Source organism: Rattus norvegicus, chromosome X (assembly GCF_036323735.1).
Source record: "Rattus norvegicus strain BN/NHsdMcwi chromosome X, GRCr8, whole genome shotgun sequence".
NCBI classification, from domain to species: domain Eukaryota; kingdom Metazoa; phylum Chordata; class Mammalia; order Rodentia; family Muridae; genus Rattus; species Rattus norvegicus.
The window spans coordinates 137,233,646-137,245,908 of record NC_086039.1 but is presented as its reverse complement, the minus strand read 5'-3'; positions in this window follow the sequence as shown (position 1 = coordinate 137,245,908).

Genomic DNA, 12,263 nt, shown 5'->3' with positions numbered 1-12,263 from the left:
CACTTATATATGAATTTTCACACTAGTTAGTTATAATAGCCAAAAGGTGGATATATATTTAAGTACATATTTCTAGGTATTAGGTATTGGACTACTATTCACCAGGAAAAAGGAATGAAGTCAGCTACATGCTATAATATAGGTGAGCCTTGAAAACACTATAAGGGAAAGAAAGCACGGACAAAGACCACATCTTTTATGTATCCACATATATTAAGTGTCAAGAATAAGCTAATGTATAGGAATATAAAACACACTGGTGGTTGCTAATGGCTAAAACTTGAGAAGGTACTGGGACTGCCTGCCAATGGATCATGGTTAGTTCTTGTAAGGGGTTTTAAACCATCCTAAAACTGGATGTTGGTAATGGTTTTACAGCCCTGTCAATATATTAAAAATAATGCTTACTCTTTTAATGAGTAAATTGCATAGTATATTAATTATATTTCAATTAAGCTGCTAAAAAATGAAAACCATTAAATACCTCTTCAGATAGGTGAGGTTTATGGAGTGTGAGGTATATTTCAAGAAAGCTGCTTAAGAAAGGGAAGCAGCCTTAGTAAATGAAAATAAAGCCTATATTCATGAGTTAGGGAATATTACGAAGACATAAATACCATCTAATATGATTTGCCAACCCCAATGACTCTAATGTTCATAGATGGGTGGTTAGATGAACAAACTGCTACATAGCCATATGTTGTGTGACAGACTTTTCCTATGGAGAGGTGAGCATACTTATCAATACACCCTAGACAGGACACCCATGAGAGACCAAAATATAGGACCTCTAAAGTCCAACTCAGTGAACTCGATGAGATTTTGGGGGGTTAATTACAGGAATATGAGTGAGGAGTTACTTACAGAAGCAGAAAGGGCTCAGAGACAGCTGCATCACCAAAGCCCACATCAGCATGGCTGTCAGCTCACAATGCTGGGGACCTGGAGCTCACTGCACAGCCTGCAGGCAGCTCAACAGGTTGGAGAGTGTGTTTCCATGTGGCTCAGTTGGTCTGGGCGTCTTCTAGGCAGCTCTGTTTATTATAGCAGATCTCTGATATTTTGGCAGGTCTCTGCTTCTTCTAGGCTACTTGGGTGGTCTACTACTTCTGTGAGGTACTAGGGTTGTTTTAGAGTTTTCTTTGTAGCTTGTCTTGTCTGACAGGCATCCGTCAATAGTCTTTACTGTTTACATACTCTTTTGGTGTTGATTCCACCCAGTCAGGGTTTCTCTGTGTAGCCCTGGCTATCCTGGAACTCTCTCTGTAGACGAGGCTGGTCTTGAACTCAGAGATCTACCTGGCTCTACCTCCTAAGTGCTGGAATAAAAGGTTCATACTTGGTCCTTTTATCTGTTCTTGAGCCTAGGGAATCTGGTCAGTTTTAGGAACTTGTATCTGTTTTCAATTGTTTACTGTCCTGTCTTAACGAGCTTTCCTGTAGGATTGTCTCATGTCTTTGTAAACAAAAACTTAAAAATACCCTGATGTTTCAATAAAATAAAAGAAAGTGGAACTTCTCTTTCACATTATAGGCAGCAGAATCAGGAACATAATTAGCCTTCCAGGAGGTAGTCATTTAAAGCTGTAAATAAATGTAAGCCTGGCATAAATACAATTAGAGTTTTGTCATTTAAGCTGATTTGGGAATGACAATTTCGGATGGCACCTGGCATTTCTATCAGACACAGAGAATCATCAGGCTGTCAAGTAGTGCATCTATGGTACACAGGAGAGAGACTGACCTGGAGGACTGCAGCCGTGTCCAAATGACACTATTCTTGTATTGCCTTAAAACAGTAAGTCCTCAGAGCACCTACTTCAGTATTCAATTGTGTAACAGTGTTACGAGAATGGAAGGGTTTTTTGTTTTTGTTTTTGTTTTTTTGAGACAAAGTGATTCTGTACAGAGTTGTGTAAAACAACCAATCTCTCTCTATATTTTGAACTAAAAGAACTCTTAATCATTATTTTACAGTTCTATACTTTCATGGCAGATGTTGACATTTTACTATTGCTCCAGAATCAAATGTCAAGTTATTCCTGCTCAGAATTTTCCATTTTCAAAGAAGTCCATCTGCAGCTGTATTTATAACGAACTCCGCTTGCAAAGACCCAGCATTTTAAAGCAGGTTTGTAAATAGGTTTGAAGGAGGACATGTGAGCACTGGAGACCTGCCTGGGTTAATTAATTCTCTTTTCAGGCACTAGAACCTACACAAATAGGCCAGCTGGAGGTGAATGTTGTCTTTGAACGTGATAATTATATGCCTTAGCAATTGTTTGCCTTCTCACTTCTCCCTTGGTCAGATTCGCCATAATCCATAAACTAAGTATCGGGAGAGGTTTTTCTTCTCCCGAGAAAATGAGCATGTAGATGAGGTGAGATAATGACTGTGGATAATACAGAGTTTGAAGGTCTGGATAGTGCATACAGATCGCTCCAAAGAGGGGCCCGTGCTTTGCTAAATATAGCAGATAATGCCTGCTATGGCATTGTGAGCACATCTGTGCTTCAGTTCACAGTTGCTTTCTTTTGTTACTTCTTGGATGCTTTGGTTTCCCACAACCCAATTTCCTTCCATAGAGTAACGTGATGAATAGCTCTGTCTCATCCCGCACCTAGAAAAGCAATAGGGTCGGAGGGGGGGCATACCTGGAGTGTGTCTCCAGCAGGTTGCATGTTGTCCTGGCACAAGCAGGAGGGAGTCAGAGAGAATGGGAGTATGTTGGGTGTTCGCTGCACACTATGCCTTTCTTTGGCAGACTTGTCCTTACCCAGGAGCCACCTCCCAGTGCAGCCCTGCCGGAAACACAAAGGCTTTCCATCCACCATCCTGTCTGGCTTCAAGGATGCCTGGATTCTTCCAGAGGAACAAGCCAGCTTTTCTCCCTGAAGCCATGCAAGGTTGGGGAGACAGTCACTGTGTGTGTCTAACACTACAGAGCCACCTAACGGGAGTGCCTCGTGGGCTTCTCATCCTGGGCAGGGAGGGGTACATGGTGAACAGCAGGCTGTAGAATAGACGTCCCCATATAAGATAAGGTTGGGGAACAGGTGGGATGAAAAAGAAAGCTGCTTTTTGTTGAAGATCCCTCCAGTAGCCATTGTTTCTTGTCTCACAGAGTATATAACACCATTTGTAAAAGGACAATGAAATGAACTGTTTTCAAGATCCCTCACAGACAAAACATGGTTCAGTGTTCATCAGTATGGGAAATTAAAGACATAATCTCAAATCTGACTCCCCTGGAAAAGCTTGCAAATCTTATATCTGGATGGTAGCAATACTCCGGATGGTAATGCCACTTGTGCCCATGCCTGTGGTAAAAGGAAAGAGCTGACACTTGAAAGTTGTCCTGATCCCCACACACTTGGGCTCTCTCCCACACATATAATAGTAATATATTTTTCTCTTTCTTTTCTTTCTTTCTTTTTTTTTTTAAGATAAGGTCTCACTATGTAGCTCTCTGGCAATCCTGGCACTTACTCTATAGACCAGGGTGGCCTCAAACTCACAGAGCCCTGCCTGCCTCTGCCTCCTGAGTGTGGGAATGCGCCACCTGCCTGGCCTAAGTTAGTGCGATTTTAACAACTGTGAACATGAGAGATATGTTGGTGAAGGCAGAACAGCAATTCACCCATGTTACTTACCCTTCTAAAGACTACAGTTTCATGAGCTGTGGCCTGTGAGCCATGCTGGCTTTCCTATGGCCTGTGCATTTCATAAGAATGCCTTTTTCCATTCTCATCCCTTATTTTGCTTTTGCTTAGTCTGTGTCGTGTGTGAGCAGAGCTCAGAGGACTTTATGGGAATTGTTTCCTTCCATCTTGTGGGATCTAGAGTTTGAATACAGGTCATCAAGCTTGAAACCAAGTGCCTTTTCCCCGATGAGCCATCTTGCTGGCTTCCTTTCATATTTTTAGATAGTTGGACAAAAGTTGAAGAATATTTTCAATAAGTGAAAATTATGTGAAGTTTACATTTCAGAGCACATACATACCGCATGATGTTACAGTGGCAGTTTTGCAGTCGCGGTGATTGCTAGCCCTGGTACTCACAGCTTTGCATCAGCGACAGAGTAATACATTGCAAATGCCAGTGGCACAACTGTACCTTGACAGTGTTTTGAGGGCAGCACACATTCACTAGAATGTGACATTCTACTACTAAAGGAAATCCATTGTTCCAACTCAAGATAAAGAAACCAAAAGAGACCTTTATGTGTTGTACTTTAAGGACAATGGAGGGGAGATTTTCTCACCACAAATCAGATGGCAAACATGTTTGCTCTGCTAAAAGACTACAATTCACATTGCTGCCACCAAATTGATCACTGATAACAATATTCTCAATGCATGTGAACGCAATAGTCAGAAAAATATCCAACATTAAATACGGGAAGTCTCATCACAGCTGCACTTTGTCACAAACACAAACAAAAGAAATGGAGACTGCACGGAAGTGAGTCTCCAAGTGGCTCATTCCTTACCTAAGCTAAGAAAGCTATTTACCAACAGTAAGTTTATTAAATTGCATTTTATTGCGGTAGCTGAAGAAATGTATGCAGAGAAAATTATCATGGTTAAGACTATTAGGCCTGTTGGCAAGAACAGTTGCCTGAAGAATTGAGACTATTAGGAACAACATGCATACTGGATTTCAAAAACAAGGCAAACAATATGGAATGGTTTTCCTTGGCTCCTCATGAATTGGCAGATGTTACCGATACTGCTTAGTTATTATTTGAGAAGTCAATGCCAACTTTTAAGTGACTGGAGAATTAGCTTGTGCAAGTAGTGTATGTGGAAAATTACAGAGGAAAACATTTTAAAAAAAGCAATGGAGACTCTAAATACAACACAAAGGGAAGTGGAATCAATGAAGATATATGGTATGGCTGCTGGCGGTTGCATAATTGTGGTGAAAATAATGGGTAAGTTGGCCACATTTTAGTAACGTGAAAATCTGCGCTGTTTAGAGCTCATTGTTATAACTGCCTATTCAGTACATCTTGAGGAAAACCTTTGACTCTCATGTTACCAACCCACCAGTGTTGATGGTAAACTTCATCCACTCTCCTGGGCTTAGTCGTCACCACTTTCATAAATCTATTGTCAGGCATCAAAACTGGACGTCCTGGCTTGTTTCACCATGGAGGACTACACTGGTCACATTTTATTGCAATACTTGGAGTTTAGATTCAAAATCTATTTAGCGGCACAGTCCCAGAGCTTACACACAAACTTCAATTGGAAATGATTAATCTGCAGTGTAATGACATGATACAAGGCAAATATCACAGGAAGAGTATAATTCTATAGATGCTTTCCAAGTGAAGGATAGGTTCCATTAAAATCATATTCTCATGCCTATTGCAAAAGACCGTGCAGTTTTATCTATATGAAATGTCTACAACAGGCAAATCGATGAGAGAGGAAGTGGATTGTTGATTCCTTATTGTTGGGGCAGGGAGTTTGGGAAAAAGTGATTGGTAATAAATATGGGTTATTTTTTAAGGTATTAAAAATGTTCTAAAATTGGTCATGACTGCGCAACTCCATGAGTGCACCCAAAATTATTTACCTGTGCAAAAAAATCATATGATCATGAAATGATATCAATATTTGTTAATATTTTTCCATGTTAATGGACTTATCTCAAGATGAATTAAGTATAATTTACCTTTAGGTCAGCAATGATATAATTATCTGTGATCAAACACTCAGAACACTTATTTTGAGGTGCAATTAAATGAAACGGTGGCCCATATTCCTTTTAAAAAATTAGCATGCATATACTAAAAGCATGTATTCAGTTATTATTATATTCTGACTTTTGAACAAAAATGTGCAGAACTGTGTTGTCTCTTTTTTATACACACCTAAATACTTATATAATACCTAGAAAATACCCTCAATTTCGTCTTGGCCTACATTTACACTATGAGACTTTACTGAGAAATTGCGGATGCGTCCTCTCAATTCTTCTTCTTATACTCCTTTGTGTTTAGAGCTATCTTTTTGTAGTCATCTCTATTTGATAGTTAACTTTTTAATTAACATGCATTAATTGTACATATTAGTGGGATTCCATACATTGTAGCACATGCATGTAGCATGCACTGATCTGATACAGTAATTAGAATCTCTCTCTCCTCTCACCCGTCCTTGATGCTAGAGCCTTCAATCTCCTCTCTTTTATAACCTCATAAAATATGTAATAGTTTTTGTGACCTATAGTCACCATAGCTCACTCTTTTTTTTTTTCCGGGGCTGGGGACCGAACCCAGGGCCTTGCGCTCGCTAGGCAAGCGCTCTACCACTGAACTAAATCCCCAACCCCAAGCTCACTCTTTCTAATTGTATTTTGCTACTTGTTACCCAAACTTCACTTTCACCCCACCCCCATCCCAGCTGCTCCTAATCACTATTCAACATTCAGATAGACCTCTTTTAGTGTCCCTTTAAACAGCTGTGTTGGTCTCTTTCTAAGACTAGGGTAATGGGCTCAGACAATGCTTTACTCTTTCTCCAGACAGAACACAGAAAGTAGACAGAGTATCTACTATAGACAACAGGGTACCATCTGTTGGTTTCTAAAGAGTAATAAAAGCTTGGGATGATCCTTGAAATTATGTTACTAGGGAGAACTATTACAAAGACATCGAAGGGATCCAATCTGAGTAACAAAAGAAAAAATAGATGATTGTACTGTATTAGAAGAAAATGTTTTTGTATCACAAATAATATCATGGAGAAAGCCAAAAAAGAAGCCCGCAGAAGAAAATGTCTGCAAATTATATACCCATGGTTTAATATATAGACTACATAAAGAATAACCATAACTCAAAAACTAAAATGAAATAGTTTAATTACAAATGGACAAAGGATTTGCCTAGCCATTCTCCAAAGATATTCAAATGGTCAGTGAGCATATCGAAAAAAACCCTCCACATCAGTCATCACAAATAAATATACATCAAACGTCCTGTAACATGTCCATCATGTGCATTAGGATGCATACAATAAAAGGGGCAGGAATTCACAAATGTTGGCAAGACTGGAGAAATTGTATTTCTACTATTTTCCTGAGAGAAATGCAAAAATGATTTTTCCCCAGTGGAGAACATTCTGACATTTTTTCTATAAAACTAAGCATAAATTAGCATATGACTCAGCAGTCCCATGTCTCTGTAGCTGTTCTGGTTAGTTTATTAATATTTTGATTAATATTTAAACTTGACACCGCTAGACTAATCTGGGAAGTGGAACCTAAGTTGAGAAAATGCTTCCATCAGATTGCCTGTAGGTAAGTCTTTGGGAACGTTTTCTTTACTGAATATTGATGTGGGAGTGCGCAGCCCACTGTGAGAAATGCCATCCTTGGGCACATGGTCTTGGTTCTATAAGAAAACAGGCTGAGCAAGCCATGATGAACTAGCCAGTAAGCAGCCTGTCCATGGCCTCTGCATCAGCTCCTTCCTCCAGGGTCCTGCCATGGATTCCTGTTTTGGCTTCTTCTGATAATGGACAGTAACTGCAAGCCACTTAATAAGTCCTTTCATCTCGAAGTTGCTTTTAGCCGTGATGTTTTGTCATAGCAACAGAAACCTAAGACAATATGTATCCTAAATAATTGAAAACAGGGATTCACATAAGTACTGGTACTCTAGTCTTCACTGAAGAATCATCAAAGAGAAGGAAACAACCCAAGTGTCCACCAATAGGCGAATGGGTAACAAAATGTGTACTGTCCATAAAATGGAATTTTATTTACTCCCAAAAGGAATGAGGTTTACTATATGCTATAGCATGGATGATCTTGCAAGTGAAATAATCCAGGCACAAAGGTAGAGATGAGTCTATCTATATGAAATATCTAGGGCACACAAATTTGTAGAGGCAGAAAGTAGACTAGAGGGTGCCAGAGTTGGTAAGGAGGAGAAATGAGAAATTATTAATTGCTTAATGATTACAGTCTCTGCTGGAGAGCTGAAGAAGTTGGAAATGTGCAAACTTGGAAATTTTGCAAATTTGCACATTGGAATTACAATTAATGCCACTGAACTGTGCACTAACACAGAAAGTGTATTCGTCACGATAGAAACTTTGTAAATAAGATATGGACTGAGGAGGCATATGAGTGGTTGAAGCACTTGCTGTGTAACTGTGATGAGTTAGGATCCCCAACATCTAGGCTAAAAAATTGGATGTCGTGTTCCCCAACTGTAATCCCAGTGCTGGGGTGACAGCAGATCCCCAAATCTCGCTGGCCAGCCAGTCTAGCCAACGGGGGAGTATTGGGTTCAGTAAGAATGCTGTTGTTGTCTTAAACGAACAAAGAGAGAGATTGATAGAGGAACCAAGATTGACCTCTGACCTCCACGGACACACATATAATGTGCCCTGCCACACACAGGAACTAGAAAGCTCTCTATGTCAGGGAGCTGAGAGATAAAATACTTTCTCCACATTTTTGTTAATAAATATTTTAATTTGGGGTTGTATGCCTGTGTGCATGTGTGTGTGTGTGTGTGTGTGTGTGTGTGTGTGTCCTCATGCACATGTGTGTGGGGGCATGTGTGGAAGCCAGAGCACATCATTGGGTGTCAGCCTCCCGAGAGGGAATCTCTGATTGGCCCAAAGCTCACCATCTAGGCTAAGCTGGCTGACCAATGAGCTCAAAAGAGCCTCTTGTCTCTACCCCCTAAGCAGGGTGATTATAAATGCATATCACCACACTTGGTATTGTTATGTGGTTGAACTCATGCTATGCTGTACTGATTGGGCTGTCCCCCAAGCTGATAGCTATCTATCTATCTATCTATCTATCTATCTATCTATCTATCTATCTATCTATCTAATCAGCTATCTCAATGGGTATGGTGAAAAAATTCATTGTAGTTTTGATTTGCATCGTCTTTTCTCTTAATTACAAGATTACCCTTCCTGAGATGGGTGGTGGTGGTTGGTATATGCCTTTGATCCCAGTAGAGGCAGGTGGTCTCTGAGTTTGAGGCCAGCCTGGTCTACAGAGTTAGTTCCAGGACACCCAAGGCTACACGGAGCAACCCTCTTTCAAAAAATCAAAAAGATTATTACCCTTTCTACAAATGGAAAAATCAATTTCCCTGTTCTTTATGTCACACAGACTTATTAACACTGATTATGAACACCAACCTCTATCTTTACCCACAGAAGTGTGCATATATAATGTTATTGTGTTTCGTGGTCACTTGCTGAAATAGGCCAAGCATAAAGGATTAACTGAGAAGCCCTTGCTGGTGTTGTAAGACCAAAGACCCTGAAAAGAAGTAGAAGCACCCAGACAGTAGAAAGCCTTGCTGGCCTTCCTCCTGAGAAGCTTTTCTGTATATGTGTAGAAGAGATCAACTGTTCTGTAAGCTCTTCTCCGAATATGCTCAGAATCTTCCTTCCCCTCTATTATCAGGATAGCAGAGCTTTATAAAACTGAAGGTCTGCGCTTTCTAGCTTGGTTTCATTTATAACTGGAGAAAGAATGTGTGGGGTAGAGGTCATGAATGGCCTTTGCAGGAGCTGGAGAGAGGGCTCAGTGGTTAAAGTGCTTGCCATGCAAACATCAGGACTGAGTTTCAATATCATGCACCCACAGAAAAAGCTGGCAGGGGGTTGGGGATTTAGCTCAGTGGGGTTGGGGATTTAGCTCTGTGGTAGAGCACTTGCCTAGCAAGCGCAAGGCCCTGGGTTCAGTCCCCAGCTCCGAAAAAAAAGAAAGAAAAAAAAAAGCTGGCAGGATGGTTAATCTTGATTGTCAATCTGAATACCTCTGGAATTCACTAAAACTCAAGGCACCCTTTTGAGAGATATTCTCAATTGTACCATTTGAGGCAGGAAGACCATCCTAAATCTGGGTCAGACCTTCTGGTTGCAGCCCACATAAGAAGTCAGGGGAGAAGGAAGCTTTTGCTTTTGGTTTACTTGCCCTTATTCTTGTCAGTTCATCTGTCCTATTGCTGGGGCATTCCTATGCGGGTATTAGAACCCACTCGTCAGGATTCCAATGTGGATTGAAGACCAGCATTGCTCTAGGAATCCTCTGGGATGGCAGCATGAGATTGGGAGTACTGACACATGCATTCTCTTGGACGGAACAACTACTAGATTCTTGGCCTTTCTGTCAGCTGTTATTGAACTACTCAAACCACAGCCTGAAAGCCACTCTAATAAATCTCATTTTAATATATATACTTTCTTAATATAGATTTATATATAATATAATCTATATTCTTGTATAAAATAATATAATTTAATATATTCATTTTATCAGTTGTGTTCCTCTAGAGACCCCTGACTAATCCTAATACAGACGGGCATGGTGGCGTGTATCCGTTATCCTAGCACTGGAGAGGCAGAGACCAAAGAATCTTTAATCTGTGACCTCCAGGTTCAATTACAGATGCTACCACAAAAATAATGTGGAGAATAATAGAGTACATCAACCTGTGGTCTCCACATATCTTTGCACATCGGCACACATAAGAATCTGCACATAACCGGGGTTGGGGATTTAGCTCAGTGGTAGAGCGCTTACCTAGGAAGCGCAAGGCCCTGCGTTCGGTCCCCAGCTCCGAAAAAAAGAACCAAAAAAAAAAAAAAAGAAAAAAAAAGAATCTGTACATAACCACAGAACACACACATGGGGTTGGGGGCGGGAAAGGGAGTTTTTTTGCCTTCCTTAGGAGAGAGAGGCATGGTAGCTGTCTTGTTCAGACACAGTAAACAGCCTTCTCCCCAGGAGAAGCAGCAGAGACACATGAATAGGCAGTTTTACTGGTGTGCTCACAGGAGCTCGGGTTTCCCAGGTCAGAGCTGCTCTGTGTCTCTGGAGTGGTAAAATTCCTTTCTCATTTCATCAGCACTGCAGTGTGGGGGCCTCTATTGAAGCAGGGGGCTCAGAGTGCCCAATGTCTCTTGTCTGTTTTGCTTTCCAGGGAGAAGTGTGTCGTGGTTCATAAAAGAAAAAGATCAAAGAACCCAGACTTGCTTGTTGAGATGGAGGTTGGTCTAAAGGGCAAAAGAGGAGAGTGCCCCGCTGGGGACCTCTGGTGTTCGTCCATGGTGTGGCAGATGAGAAGTGAAAATCCAGCTGTCTTTCTTCACATTAACTCTTTCCTCACAGGATTCTACCCCTCTGAGCCCCATGGTATCATCTGACAGTGGGCTACCCTGCTTTGAGAACATTGTTTTCGTAGTCACTTTATAGAATTCCTGATGCGTTTCTTTCCATTTTTCTTCTTATTATATGCAAGGAAAATTGATAGAAATGGATTCCAGAATGCCTGAAACTTGCTTCAATTAATAGGATCAAGACTTCACAGAGAGTTACACTTTTCCCTTTTGTGTTTTTATTGTTCCACTTTGCTTTTGAGTATGTGACTCCACGTTGTCCTCCAATTCACCATGTAGCTAAACACATGGCCTTGAACAAATGATCTTCCTGCCTCTACCCCCAGATGCTTCAGTTACAGGCATGAGCCTCCATGCCTGTCCACAGATGAAGACTTTTTGAGACAAAGAGCAAAAATATCTCAGAAACCATACCTTCTTCATGGGATTTGCCCATCCTCTGTGGTGAGTTTCCAGGTCCTTGTCTCTTCTTTTGAGAGGTAGAAAAGGCACAGCTGTATTAGTGTTTTTACAGAGGTGGGACTGGAAACCTTGTCATATTTTCCATTTTCTTACAGCATGATCTATTGCCAAAATAAACATTGTTGCAGTGACTGCAAGGGAGGTGGACCAGGACTGCTACATACTTTGCTTCCCTTGGTAGAAGGTAGCCCCCTAGGAAAGCTAAACAACACTGTGCCTGGAGTCAGAGGCAGTGATGAAGGAGTGTTGCCCTCCTGTGAAGTACGGAGCTTCTCTAAAGACTCAGATGCCCTGCACCTGTGAACTCTAAGAACACTCTTCTCTCTGGAATACACACACACACACACACACACACACACACACACACACACACACACACACACCAGAGGAGTCTGATGATACGGTTCTATAGCTCTGTAATCGTTGCTGCTGTGAAGTCTGAGGCAGGAGGACTGAAAGTTCAAGGACAGACTGGATTGCAGAGTAAGACCCTGTCACAAAATTTGAAAATGTCCAAAGAGGGTTGGTTATATATTAAAAAAAAACTGAAGTTCTGTTGTCTGCAGGAAAACGGATACAACTGGAACTAATTATATTAAACAGATGAGGTCACTGTCACAAGGACACAT